Consider the following 16,051-nt stretch of genomic DNA (forward strand, 5'->3'; position numbering starts at 1 on the left):
GAAATTCTTGGTTAAGGTTTTGTATGTAAGCTGGTATCTCAGTAACCACTTGTGGGAATGGATTGAAACTTCACACACTTATTCACTGTGATTAACTGACCTACATTGCACAGGTTCCATAACTCTTGTTTTGCTTTTTTACAAAATTATGCCCCTTTTTCGACTTAGAAATTCTTGGTTAAGGTTTTGTATGTAAGCTGGTATCTCAGTACCCACTAATGGGAATGGATTGAAACTTCACACTTGTTCACTGACATGATCTGACATGCACTGTGTAGGTCCCATAACTCTACTTTGCATTTTTTTCAAAATTATGCCCCTTTTTCGTCTTAGCAGTTTTTGGTTAAGTATTTGTATGTAAGCTGGTATTTCAGTATCCACTTATGGGGAAGGATTGAAACTTCACGCACTTTTTCGACTTTTGTATTCATTCAATTGACAAGGCTGTTGAATAGTGGAGCGTTGCTGTCCTCTGACAGCTCTTGTTCTTTTTGATATTTTCAGTTTTGACAGTAAGCCTGAATTATGAACAAATGCAAAATTTAATGTTTTTAAATGTTTGGAATAAATGAACAAGATCAAATCATTTCTTCAAATGTGTCAAGACTAAACTGACAACGGAAAAACCGTTGGGTGCACAGAATCTAGTCCCAAAATGCATCAGAGGCCATTAGTCCAGTATATACAGTCGGCGCTATGGGCCCCAATGATCATGCCTTTGCTGTCAATTCGTTTCTCTAATACAGTTGTCTGAATCCGGGAATGCAAAGTTTCTTTTCAGTTCATGTACACGTAACAAATAGTTTTAAAAATACATATTAATCCTGTGTAATGTCACATTCATGGTATCAGCGCATTTAGATTATGTGGATGCAAAATCTAGTCAGACGTGACAGTATTTATACTTAATAGCAAACTTAGAAAAAATCTTTTAAAACTTATCTTTGTAAAGAGAAAATGGACATCACAATTAATAAAAAACCAGTGTGAATTTAGTTGCTATCTAAAAGGCAGAGTTCTCTTGATAAGCCAACAGTGCCCCATAAAAGAAGTTGTGTTAACATTAATGGCAATGCCTGGTATTACAGATTCTTTGTATGAAGTTTGATGTTCTATTAAGTTATTAACACAATGTCAATTGTTTGCATTAATGATAATCCATAATTCCTGAATGTAATATCAGTTTGTTATAATTCTTAGACTACAATAAAATTAAAGCTCAATTTGGCATTTTTTTATTCTGTTAAAGAATATAAGATTCTTTTACTGGTTGTAGTGCAGATGGGAATATCCGGCCTCAAGGGAAACTGTCTAGTTCCAGTTTTGTTTTATCAGTTGCAGCGTAATGTAACGATTTTTTTGATAAAATAACGTTTTTTGAATCAAGAAATATACTATCAGGAACAAAGAGGAACTGTCAAGGTATTGGATTTTTATTCCGTATTATGAAATAAAATATAAATTATTACATAAATCTTCTACAAAAATGTAGTTCGTTTTACGTCATTTACAGCACGAGAGTCATCTTACACCCCGGTGTAAGATGGAATTTTCCAGCACTGGTAAAAATACCGGAAATCCCCGTCGGTATGCAAGAAAAAGAAATACGTCTTCTACAGCACAAGATGAGGAGAATTAATTATATAACTAAAATATTTCTGTTATACGGTTAATCCAGGAAGGTCTAATACTACGTATCAGTTGTTCCAGGGTTAATCATATTAGTTATGATCATAGAAACCAGTTAAAAGAAATTTGTGTCTTTTCGGCTGGATATTAGAAAATAGTGATATAAATTTTTAATGTAGATATCTAATGTTCTTCCAACAAATAAACTTTTGAACTTTATAAACCTATTATCCGAATCACAGACTATTGCGATTCTTTTAAATGTCATTTATATTGTCAAATGACATCTTTTAGGACAAATTTTGTCCCACTAATTAGCTATGGTAAACCTCTTGTGTGGGAGAATGACAAACAACCACTGACATGATAAATTCTTATTTCAAATTCATTCTAAGAAGTTCTTGACCAGAATTTTATCAAGAACACAAACTCTGTTGGTCAAAACCCATTTTAGTTTACCAAACTCATAAAAGTCTAGGGCTGTGAAAGGGAGATAAGCAACACATGCTCTTCCCTGCCTTTGAATTTGAATCTCAAGTTTTGTTCAAAATTTACATTGGCAAACATTAATGATTTCTGTTCCAAAATTTGTGACCAATATACTGGGCTTATAGCAAAAAAAAAAAAGGCATATGTGAGGATTCGAACTCCAGACCTCGCGCATGCATGCTAACCACTGGACCACAGAGGACTATGACATTTAATGTCATAAAATTGTGTATATAAATAAATTTTGTTACGCCAGTGTTACTGGATTTGTTTTACATTGGCATTTTTTTGTAATTACTTGCTTTTCTACATTAAAAATTAAACTGGCGATGATTTTGTTCTTCAAACACTACTATAATGCACATTTTTACTCAATATTGGAAACTATAAGCAGGACGCTTGAATCATCAAAAAAAAACAACGTTACAAAGAGACCCAAATAAGACCGATTTCATCTAATACCGCGAATTTTCAACTCGTTAAAATACGACAGAATAAGAATAATTTGTCTGCTGATGATTGTTAGTAAGAAACTTTATTTTGTCGAATGTCGTCAGCAGTTCTGGGAATTATGGGATAGACTGGACAACCGGTGAAAGTATAGAACATATTCCCAAGTTGAACGGTATACAGGTTTACTTTGACATATATACACGTACACATTATCTATAGACAGAAAAACCTTCGGTTTTCCCGAATTAAATCCATATAATATTTCAATGAAACTTCAAGGTATTGTAGTTTCTTACATAATCTTAGGCTAGTCAAAATATTTCGATGTTCACATTGTTTGAAATTCGCGGTAGTCCGATAGCCTACATGTGGCTGTGGCTAACAAATTTTAGCTCGGGCTACCGATTTTCTGCAGATACAAGCCCGACAAGGCTACCGAATTTTCCTAATTTGATTAAAAAATCCGAAAAATCATGCTAATTAAACACGTATAGCATCGTGATTTCATATGATCTCCATTAATAAATGCTAAGAAGGCATCACGCATTGTCCAGACTGAGGAACACTTATTGAATTATTGGGTTTTTTTTGCAATCAAATGCAAAGTGTCAAAGACGTAACCACAGCGCTAATTGGCTGAATACAGTCACCTCTAGTGTAACGGATAATTTGATTAGCTTTCACTCTTCTCACGAAAATCTCACAAGTACCTGCAGTAGGCGGAGCTTAAATTATGCTATCAGCGTGTGTATATGTGTGTATTCAGCACTCATTTTGCAAATTGTCAACAGTCCGAGTAGCAGTAATTGGGGAGTGCAGATCCTAAAAAATCAGGCGTTTACAGTTTAGATTTCGTTTGGCAAGGAGTGTCATGTCCGATGCTTTTGGACTCTGGCGATGCTGATCTGGACTGGAGTATTAAGAGTTTAAAATTTTCGAAAACGTGGCAAACATGTACTATAGACTCGTTTTACCTATGCTCGGCCAGATTTACATGTATTTTTCTCGGAACAAATTAAAAACTGACAAGGTTGTGGAAAATGTTTAGTTTCTGAATTGACATACTTTTATTGGTAAATTTCCACCCAATAAAATATGGCACGGTTCATACTATATGGTGTAAAACACTAAATTTTAAAGTGACATTTTCCTATGCTCAACCAAACCGATTTCTTTTTTCAGAGGTAATCATAAAATCAAACAAACAAATATTTTTAGAGTCAAAACTTCCTATTTTCTAGTTTTGTTTTCAGATTTGAAAACTAATAAGTTTCAGAGTCAGACTTTCAAACAAGAGATAGAAACACCTACCTGAACAGCAGGCTTAAGGGACATTGGTAAATGGTGTGTCTGCAGTATCCATCAAGTAATTTAACAAGAAATCAGACTATTTTAACAATCAAACAAACCTAAAAACTTCAAAAAGTCACATGTCCATAATCATTTTATCCAACTTGTCTTATGGCGCGGTGAATCTTTTTATCTCAAGAGTCTACATGACGCGACTAATGAAGGCGCCATTTATGTTTTGACTTGTCGAGAGGTGGGCGTGTTTGTTTACATCTTAAATTTTAGGGATTTTTCTAGACCTCTAAAAAGGGCAGGGTGCTGCTAAAAAGGGGCAGGGTGCATTTTGCGCATTGCATACCTTTGTCTACGAAAATCATAAGGTAGATTTCCACGGTTTTTGTTGTAATGTCTACATTGAAAGGTACTACAGAAAGATTTGCAATGAATCTGAATGTAAGGAAAAATATTAATACCTGTTTGTCTATAATAACATGCTTATCATTTATAAATACATGCACTTTGTTTTTGTTTGCATACATTAATTTTGTCTTGAATTTTTATTGTTCTTGATTAGAAATATACCATAAAGATACTATTGAATAATTTAATAATTCTGGTGCAAATCTGTCATTATACATTCATTATATTACTGTACATACCGTTGATACTCGTGTATAAATGCACATTTTTTTTACCCACCCCCAATTGTGGGTGCATATTATATAGGGTGTAGACAATTATTTTCCAACTACAAAATAACTTTGTTTATGATTTTTGCCATTTTGGTAAAGGGAAACTACTCTACGCGCTGACTGTCTACCCTAAATTCTGTGATTGCCGTTACGTTCTGTAAAAGATCGATTTTAAACAAAATTAATATCATACAAATTTAATAGTATTTTGATGAAATAAATATAACAAAATCATAGATATTCTGATAGGCAGTGTTACTAATTAAAGATCGACCATTATCTTCAACCGAGATCAAACTGTGAACAACAAAATTGACACGATGTGCCACACTAATTGCATTAATTACTGGCCATTAATCGGCATTTGATAAGCAGCAGACTTTGTTTTAGTATGTTTTTTCTCCTTTTTTATTCTGTTTTGCAGTTTGCTTTAATTGCTGACCTATCTAATTGTTGTTTGTTACGATTCGGTCAGTCGTCGTCTGCATACCGTTACTGCATACATGCCTCGGGCAAACACACAGCGCCTGTGTATAGTCGGTGGGTGTCATAATTTCGTATCGATTGACAATTATTTGGGATGTATTTTGACAGATGATTGATGGGCAGTTCGTTTAGAAATACTTAATTAATGGTCAAAGGGTGCTAAAAGGGCAAAGGGGCGCTGAAGAAAGGCAGAAGGGCGGCGATTTCGGGCAGAAGGGCGCGCTAAAAATGGGCAGGGCACTGCGCCCTGCTATTCCGCTCTAGAAAAATCCCTAAATTTTACTTTCAAGTCAATAGTTTTCAGATATAAGCTTATGTCAAATTATCAATAAAGGTTAGAAGACTATAAAATACGTTGTTCCAGTACTTTTCTTAAAGAATTCGGGAAAGACGCATCATTTTCAAGAGGAGATTCACGGTAAGTATTTTGACAGATTTAAAGAAGCTGTCGTCTGTAAACAAACAAGCCCCTTACCCTTAGCCTGCTGGCGGCAAGTGATTCAGCCTTTGCGACCTGTGCAGACCAAGATCAGCCTGCACATCCGTGCAGTCTGATCATGGTCTGCACTGGTCGCTGTTCAGTCAGTAAATTTTCAGCAAACACCCCTTTTAACAGTTAATGGTTCTGTCCAAATTGAAACATGGACAAGTTCATTATAGAAATTTAGCAGGGTAAGGATTAAAGATCTAGATCAAATATTATATATAACTAGTGAAATTGGTGTCGGGCTTGGAAAATTTGCTATCTGGTAGCCGGAACGGGCTAGTGGATTCAGATCTGAATTTCCTACACTGTGTTCAGATTGTTTTATAATTTGTGACAGGCAATCTAAATGTCAAAACTTTGAAGGACCAAAATAATGGAAGGTAAATCAAAGTAGAATCTACACAGTCATGTAAAGTTATTGGTTTTATCACTTGCGCATATTGGTGTGTAACACGGTAAACATTAATCGTGTACAGTACGTACATAGGTTTAAATCAACAGAAAATTCGTAATTTTGGATATTATTTGATAATATTGGCATAAATCAATGAGGAATTGAATCCCCTTTTAATACATGTAACTTTTGAGTTTATGGCTAATTTGTGAAATAATCGGCATTTATGCCTGTAGCATGTATGGCGTCGACAGCGATGAAAATTTCTTTGGAAATTGCTTCAACTATTTTGGTCTTTCGAGTGTTTGACGCGAGTGGGGATATTGCCCATATGAAAAAATTATCTCAGTATTTCCTAGGATCGCGTGAAATTAGTTGGACTAAATCTGTGGCATGTGCAGTAGAAATTTAATTTGATTTCTGAAAAAATGTGATATTTATTTCTAAAGTCACTAGATATCTTCATTGTAATCTACAATGATTGTAAAACTAGTTTTACCCAAGTGGAAACTGGCTGGTACTTGAAAATGCAGTTCTCTGATTGGTCAGTTAGAACTACTGATGTCATGATAAAGATATGAATCTTCGCACATATTATGATAACAAGGTCATTTATAATTGATTATGAAAAACAAATCTTATGCGCCTGTGATATATTACGGACTCCGGTATATACAAATGTGATTTGAATGACTAGTACCTTAAATGTATATATTTTGTAACCATGGTAATACTAACCCTAACATTTAGTCAATAAATTATGCAGACATGCAAAAATTTGCGTATGCAGGGATCAAATTTAACAATAGTTTGTACTAGCTGAAATTAGCTAGTGCCCTTTTTGATCACTAACTAAAATGAAAAGCTACCGGCTAAAGTTAATAATATTTATAATACTAGCCAAAACTTAAGTTAATAATATTTATAATACTAGCCAAAACTTACTGATTGATCTCTGTTAGTAGCCAGTCACAAACAAAAATATATTCTGTTAGCTTAAAATAGCTTGTGCCATTTTTGTTGAACAATAAAATATCATAAACATAAATGATAACATTCCTTTCATGAGAAAAAATGTGTACCTTCAAAACAAACTTTATTAAAACTCTGAAGACATTTGCTTGTTATATTATTGACTAGCTGAAATTAGCTAGTACATTTCAAATCCACTAGCTATTTTAAAATTCCACTAGCATTTAGCTTGTATGCTTGCCTAAATTTGAACCCTGGTATGATGTGCTTTGATGGTAATGATTTTGTGACTGCACCAGATCTGTAATGAGAAACATTGTTTATAATTGGCAGTGACTAAGGGTCCGGTCGCTAGACCTGTGACCGGCCCTCTGGGCTGTCTAGAAGTCTAGTAATCAATATGAATACTGAGAACGGTATTTACAAAAAGGAGACTACATTAAAAAAAATTTATCTTATAAGAAACGGGAGATGATTTCAAAAGTTTGTTCTCATATTTTGGTCACCATTTTAAATACATTGTAAGTGACAGGAAACAGAAGTATTTATAACTCTTTAATCCCAGGGAAAAATATGATCGAAAATTCGATAAATAATGATTTAAGAAATTGAAGTGTCTAGCCGTCCAGTAACTGGATTCCTCGTGATTTATCAAAGTTTGGTTTTCCTCCATTATTTGCGTTTTGAAAGAAAATTTAACAATTTAGTGAATGCTGGTATCTGTGGACCATTTAGGTTTAAGGTGAATATTTGTAAATTCATATCTGATATTTCATTTTCAACAAAATTTAAGATATAAATAACCCCAAACATGTTTGAAAAGGAGGTCCGTACCCCTAGACAACCTCTAACAAGATTGTCTAGAGGTACGGAGCCGTACCTCTAGAATCAGATTCTAGAGATACGAATCCATACCCCTAGACACTTCGAAATAAATATTTTCCAGTACATGACTACTGGAACTCGGTGTTAAAATTTCATATTCAATATGCCTCGAAATCAAGTGAGCTTATTATAAATAAAATATTTACAAAAAGCCATAATAACGGCAACTTTATGACAACATAACTTTAACCAGCAATTACCTTATTCACTGGTAATACAGTACATAAAAGTACATGTATATTGATTACCGGACCTCTGTATTCCAGGTCTAGAGATCTGGTTACCGGACCCCAAGCCACTTCCTTTAAAATTTCTCCTGCCTCATTCTCAGACTCAGTGTTTCAGGTGTCGTCCTGGTATCATTTCTCCTTCTTTGCAGTATAGAAAAACATGCATTTTTAGCTTGACTTTTCGAAGAAAAGGTAGAGCTATTGTACTCGACCCGGTGTCGGCGTCGGCGTCGCTGTTGGTTAAAGTTTTTGATTAAGTCAAATATCTCTGTTACTATCAAAGCTATTGACTTGAAACTTAAAATAGTTATTTACTATCAAAGTCTACACCAGGAGAAACAATCTCCATAACTCTGATTTGAATTTTGACATAATTATGCCCCTTTTTAACTTAGAATTTTTGGTTAAAGTTTTTGATAAAGTCAAATATCTCTGCTACTATCAAAGCTTTTGACTTGAAACTTAAAATACTTGTTTACCGTCAAAGTCTACACCAGGAGAAACAATCCCCATAACACTGATTTTGAATTTTGACAGAATTATGTCCCTTTTTAACTTAGAATTTTTTGTTAGCTCGACTATTCGAAGAATAGTCTGGCTATTCTACTCACCCTGGCGTCGGCGTCGGCGTCACACCTTGGTTAAGTTTTTGCATGCAAGTACATACAGCCATCAGTTGAAGGCATATAGCTTTGAAACTTATTTTTTCTTTTTCTAGGTCAATTACCAACCTCTCTGGGTCAAGTCCCATAACTCTGACATGTATTTTGAGCAAATTAAGCCCCCTTTTGGACTTAGAAAATTTTGGTTAAAGTTTTAGATGCAAGTTACTATCTCCAAAACTAATGCAGATATTGATTTGAAACTTCACATGTGTCTTCGGGGTTATAAAACTAGTTGATAGCAGCAAGCCCCATAACTCTGACTTTCATTTTGGCCAAATTATGCCCCCTTTTGGACTTAGAAAATTCTGGTTAAAGTTTTGCGTTCAAGTACATACAGCTATTTCTAAAAGGCATATAGATTTGAAACTTATTTTTTCTTTTTCTAGATCAATTTCCAACCTCACTGGGTCAAGACCCATAACCCTTACATGACTGTATTTTGACCAAATTATGCCCCCTTTTAGACTTAGAAAATTTTGGTTACAGTTTTACATGCAAGTTATTATCTCCAAAACTAATGCAGATATTGATTTGAAACTTCACATGATTGTATCTTCGGGGTTATAAAACTAGTTGATAGCAGCAAGTCCCATAACTCTGACCTTCATTTTGGCCAAATTATGCCCCCTTTTGGACTTAGAAAATTCTGGTTAAAGTTTTGCGTGCAAGTACATACAGCTATTTCTGAAAGGCATATAGATTTGAAACTTATTTTTTCTTTTTCTAGATCAATTACCAACCTCACTGGGTCAAGTTCCATAACTCTGACATGTTTTTTGAGCAAATTATGCCCCCTTTTAGACTTAGAAAATTTTGGTTAAAGTTTTACATGCAAGTTATTATCTCCAAAACTAATGCAGATATTGATTTGAAACTTCACATATGTCTTCGGGGTTATAAAACTAGTTGATAGCAGCAAGTCCCATAACTCTGACCTTCATTTTGGCCAAATTATGCCCCCTTTTGGACTTAGCAAATTCTGGTTAAAGTTTTGCGTGCAAGTACATACAGCTATTACTAAAAGGCATATAGATTTGAAACTTATTTTTTCTTTTTCTAGATCAATTACTAACCTCACTGGGTCAAGACCCATAACTCTGACATGTATTTTGAGCAAATTATGCCCCCTTTTAGACTTAGAAAATTCTGGTTAAAGTTTTACATGCAAGTTATTATCTCCAAAACTAATGCAGATATTGAATTGAAACTTCACATGTGCCTTAGGGGTTATAAAACTAGTTGATAGCAGCTAGTCCCATAACTGATATGCATTTTGGTCATATTATTCCCCCTTTTGAACTTAAAACTCTTTTGATATTTAACCTTTTTAGGTAATATTTTCCTGCCTCTGGGACAATATTTCGAATAGTCGAGCTTGGCTGTCTTACGGACAGCTCTTGTTAAAATTTTTTATAAAGTCAGATATCTCTGTTACTATTAAAGCTTTTGACTTGAAACTCAAAATAGTTATTTACTATCAAAGTCTACACCAGGAGACACAATTCCATAACTCTGATTTGAATTTTGACAATCCTTTGATGTCCTTTTTAACTTGGATTTTTTTTTTACTGGCAAAGCTCTAATTCAGAGTCAAGCACTGAGAAAAGTCAAGCGCGCTGTCTTATGGACAGCTCTTGTTGGAAATGAATTGTGAATTTCGCAACAAAATTGTAACATGTCTCCGAGCTATTATCTAAAGTACTACTAGTTTCCTACTAGTTAATATATAATTTTCCTGTAGGCTACTTTACCTATTGATAATTAGCAGTATGTCCAGCTTACAGAAATAAATATTCCTTATGGTTTCTTACCTAGTGATTGGTGGTCTAAAATGATTGGTAATACGTTTAACTTATAATGAACTCTTTATAGTAAATTTTTCTTAAGGTTGCTTACCTTCTGATTAGAACAAACAGGGTTTCCACTGGCCCTAATTTTTTTTCCGCCACAAAATATCAAAGTCAAGGCACACAGGGAGGGGGCATCCAGGGGGTGTATTCTCCAACAGACTGTGCATGTTGCAATAATTTGTCATTTTTATAGTGTTTTGTTTTTCATTATTTCATTGTAAAACTCTTATTGGGGTGGAGGTGGGGGGTGGGGGGGGGGTTGAGGTTAGGGAGCTCTGCCCTTGGAAAATTTTGAAATACAGGCATGAAATGGTGGCCTCTGGAGCATTTTTAGGTCCAAAATTTTGAGGTAATGGAGAGGTTAGTACCCTCTTTATCGAAGTGGGGTGTCAGGAGGCTTTCCCCCTGGAAAATTATAAAATACAGGTATGGATTGGTGGCCTCTGGTGTGTTTCTTGGTCTAAATTTGTCAAATGATTCGTCGTGAACAGTAAATTACCTCTGAATTAAACAATTGAATAAAGAATAGGTCAGCTCACAAATCAGCTCAACAGCATAGACTCAACTTACCATACAAACTCTAGCTTGCTAATACACAGGTAACAGTTGACCACAATGTGTTCAATTTTCCCGCTACCTCAGGGCAGCTAGGCTGCTCGTAAGATTGCATCAATGATGAACTTACTTATTTCAATGCGTTCAATGTTCACACCATCTCAGGGCATCAGCAGCTAAAAATTGCTACTCAAGATAGGTGATCAATGCTGAACTTATTACCTTGACCCCATCCCTGCAACCAAACCTTTATTATTTACTTTTAGTAGTCCTCTAGAAAGCTGTGCTTCTTCAGAGATTATACTGTATAATTAATATATGGCAAAAATTGCAGAAAATATTTCTGAAATATCTAGATGTGCTGTTCCATGAAGACCGGTAGATTCTGACCGTTTCACTAACAGCGGTATTTATACTCTCTGCATGTAAGTTACTATTTCCAAAACTAATGCAGATACTGGATTGAAATTCTATACATATTTTAACATTTATGATGGTAATATTTCTGCGGTAACAACTCATCAAATATCCATTGAAACCTTAAGGTAAAGGATTGTGAGATTTAGTACACTGAAAGTAATGAGAACTTACAGAAATCATCTTTTGGGATGCATATCATAATGGGGTGCCCTAAATTTTATCACAAACTTAAGAGTTTAAAATGTCATTAAACTTCTACTGCAAACAATTATTGTCGTAATTGTTATTACTTATTTCATTTAGATATTGTGTATTGTGTCTAAAAAATTAATGTAAATCAAACTAAATAAAAGAATATTCACTTTGTGAAAACATCAGATAATTTATTTCTGGTTTCCAGGTAGTTAGTCGCACAGGCAATCGGCCTGTGACTTTGACCCCTTATGAATGATGGACCCCCCACCCTGTTCTCTACAACCCAGATCCCCAACATAATAACAGAAAAACACATTTCCAAAAAAAAAAAAAAGAAAAAAAAAAAAAAAAAAAAAAAAAATGCTTTATTTTTATAGAGCATTTTTTTTTTTTTTTTTTTTTTTTTTTTTTTTTTTTTTTTTTTTTTTGGAAATGTGTTTTTCTGTTATTATGTTGGGGATCTGGGTTGTAGAGAACAGGGTGGGGGGTCCATCATTCATAAGGGGTCAAAGTCACACGCCGATTGCCTGTGGTTAGACTGGCGAAACACTGCCAGTAAATCACTGTCTTATAGGAAATGGTTACCATTTATTGTTAATCATTTTTGTTTGCAAACACGGTTATGTACATGTACCTACAGGTGCTTAACTTGAAAAACGAACTTTTTCAAAAAAGGCTTACTTTTGTGTTAGCTACTAAGTACAAATGATCCATCACAAATCTCGGTTCAACTTGAAAGCATCTGGCTGTTTCAGAGGGTGAGGATATTCATGTGAAAGCTTAAACTGTTCATTGACAGCAATTCTTGTACTGTTTCTTCTCCGCCCAGTCTGGTCAGGATCCATGCTGGTCGCAAAGCCATTTTGTTGATTTTCTCATGGTGTGGCTCAAGTCTTTTGCAACCAACATCAAATTATTGACAAAAGCTGAAATACCAGTTAACTTAAGGGGCTTGGAATAATAAGAAAAGAGAAAAGGGCATATAGTTTTTTCTAGGCATCTGGTAATCACTTACATCATCATTATTATTGGTTGTTTCCTTGTGAAAGAGTGTAATATTACTCACAATTTGATTAAACTACTGTACATGGACAGCCATAAGTGATAACTATTCACATCTAAATTAGATTAAAATTCGTTTTTTGTGCACAGTTTTGAAAAACTGACAAAGTCTGGCATTTAACCCTTATCATGCTGGACACGACTGATTCTGCACTGTTTGCCATTCAGTCAGTATCTTTTTGGTAAGCTCCCCTTTTAACAGTTAGTGGTACTGGTCAAATTGAAAGATGGACAAGTTCATTATAGAAATTTAGCAGGGTAAGGGTTAAAATGTGTTGGTGTTTCCAGCCTTAATGCCATCCAGTGTAGACTGATATGTGGCCTGAGGATTCTGACAGATCTTGATTACTTTAGAGTAGGATATGGAATAACAGCAACAAAATTGTGCTTTCTTTTCTGATGTACAGCATTGTTTTCCAGAGCATGTTGCATCTGTGCTGAAGTGTGTCTCACTGGAGTTCATAGACTAGGAGCATATTTTAGACTGTGTTTGTTGATAGTTGTTTTTGATAAACCTTTGGGCTGGTGGTCTAGTAGTAACACTGTTGACTGTCAATCCAGAGGTACGGGGTTTGAATCCTGGTCCAGGCCATGGAAATTTCTTGGATACTCTTGAGTGTCTCCTACCTGACTCAGCAGCCAGTACTGGTTCTTCCGAGGAAAGACAGCTTTGCATGTATTGGTGCTGCACGCAGGGCACATTAAAGAACCAGACTGTCTATTTGCAAAGAACTTTTTAATGTCTTCTTTTGAACCATTTGTCGGATCTTTACCAAATTTGAACTTGGTACAGTGTTTGTTAAGGTTTAAAGGCATTGGTGTCCCACTGTTGGGCTTGTCTGTGTCTAATTGGTATGCCCTGCTTTGAAGAACAGGGGACAGGAGGGCTTCAGCTAGGGGGCAAGTTGGGCGAAATATTTGCTTTGGAGCTCCCCACTTCACTCAAATCTAATATCAAAGCGAAATTCAAGTCGCCGTTTTTTTTTATTCATACTCTGCTAATTATCTAAGCAGTAGAGATTTATAATACAAAAACTTATTCTCTTTTGACTTTTCAAAAAATATCTTACCTTAAATAATTTCCTTAAATCCAAGTAATTTAAATTACTTTACTCGTATTTTTTAATACAAACTTTGGAAACATGAACTGAAATTCATGCAAATTTTTTACTCAGGACTACATCAGAAACTGGGTTAAATCTGTTTGACAACTTTTTATACGCCCGTTCAGGGCACTCGTTTGGCCGTTTTTGGGGCCGAATATGGGTACCATTCCCCTCATAAAATAATATGTTTTTTCCCCTTTCTCAGAAGAAAATTCCCCTGATAACAGGTTGTTTGACACAACTAGATATGAACTCTCTTTCAAGTTACATTATAGTGCCTCTAAGGAAGGTTGCTGCTGCAATATAGTTACGTTAGTTAGAAATTATTGAAAACGGTATCAATAAGTGTGAAAAGTAGTAACATATCTATGACTAAAAACTTCCCCTTTTCGTCTTAAAACGACGAAAAATTCCCCTTTCTAAGGGTATGGGTACCTGTCCCCAAAAGTTGTCCAGTGCCCTGCCGTTGTGTTGGCATGTGCATCCATCTGTCCGTCATAATTTGTGTACGGAGCATAACATTATAACCAACTTGGCATACATGTACATGTAGGTTGAGCTCAGAGATCAAATTTATCCCTTTCATTTCGTGTCTGGGGCATAACTTATAACCGTTCAAGGTATTGACTTCAAACTTGGGATGTAGGAAGATGGTAATGTGACGATGTGCAGAGTGCATGGACCAGGGTGGTAGGTTAAAGGTCAAGGTCCCAGCAAGGTGAAATCTGCCATCATATTTCATGTCCAGGCAGGGCATAACTTAAAAACTAAAATGGTATCAACTTGAAACTTGGAATTTAGGCCCCCATCCTTCCGTTTGTCCGTAACATTTTGTGTCCGCTCTGTATCTCTTAAACCCCTTGAAGGATTTTCTTGAAACTTGAGTCAAATGATCACCTCATCAAGAGGATGTGCAGAACTCATGAGACAGCCATTTCGGCTCAAGGTCAAGGTCACAACTTTAGGTCAAAGGTTTGAGCCTTCCATTTTGTGTCCATTCTGTATCTCCTAAACCCCTTAAAGGATTTTCATGATACTTTGGTCAAAAGATCACCTCATCAAAACAATGTGCAGAACTCATGATTCAGCCATGTCTGCTCAAGGTCAAGGTCACAACTCAAGGTCAAATGTTTGAGCCTTCCATTTTGTGTCTGCACAGTATCTCCTAAACCCCTTGAAGGATTTTCATGATACTCAGGTCAAATGATCACCTCATCAAGATGATGTGCAGAACTCATAAGTCAGCCATGTTGGCTCGAGGTCAAGGTCACAGCTAGAGGTCAAAGGTTTGAGCCCACTGTGTACCTCCTAAACCCTGTTAAGATTTTTCAAATTTATTGATGTCAACATACATGGACTATAAAATATAATTAACAACATCAATGCTTCATTCAATACCATCAACCCTTTCACTATCCAGAACAGCGGCAGGAGATATAGCTGTCTTTCAGACTGCCTTGTTTTTTTAGTAAGCTTCTTGCCCTTTGGTATTCTAGTATTCTGTATTCTGTCAGCCACTTGACAGAGCTGTTTTTCTTTTATTATGTGTCCACATTAGCAGTATCAAAGGAACATGTTTATTCTGTGTAATGCCACTGCTGATGACATATATTGAATTCAGGGCCAGTGCAATACACATTTGTTATTTAAAAAGGACTGTGAAATGCTTTTATGGATTTTTGTGTTTTAACTTTGAGATAATATAACGCTGGGAGCTTGATTTATTTTTTGCTGAGCTAATTTTATAATATGAACTTTTTGAAATTGTGTTCATAATTAAACGGTTTTCTTGGTTTGGGCAATGATTAGGCAAGACTGAAAAAATACTTTGAATTACAGTTTAATCACATTAGATGAGAAATCTGAGATTCACAAGGATAAAAAAACAGAGTCAACTTACATTTTTAGTGGATTTATTGTTTACTTTAGTATTGGGGGTCAGTATGTCAAAAGTCAAGATCACAGTGACCTTGAGACTGAGAATTGTTTCCACTCACGTGCTTGAAGTACATTTACAATCTGCTCCAGACTTTATAGGATGGCTGCCTGTGGTCAGTAGATGACACCTAGATTGTTTTGTGGTAACATGTCAAAGGTCAGTGTCACAGTGACCTTGAAACTGAGAATGGTTTCTGCTTAATAACTTAAGAGCACTTTAACATACAGTCGTCACTCTACATAGGATGATTGC

General features: G+C 35.4%; 1 protein-coding gene across 1 annotated transcript in view; it reads left to right on the top strand.

Moving 5' to 3' along the window:
- Window positions 1-16,051, top strand: part of LOC123535798 (complement receptor type 2-like) — a 31,671-nt gene that overhangs the window by 8,449 nt on the left and 7,171 nt on the right. The window lies entirely within an intron of this gene.

The sequence above is a fragment of the Mercenaria mercenaria genome, chromosome 1, assembly GCF_021730395.1.
Source record: "Mercenaria mercenaria strain notata chromosome 1, MADL_Memer_1, whole genome shotgun sequence".
Lineage (NCBI taxonomy): Eukaryota > Metazoa > Mollusca > Bivalvia > Venerida > Veneridae > Mercenaria > Mercenaria mercenaria.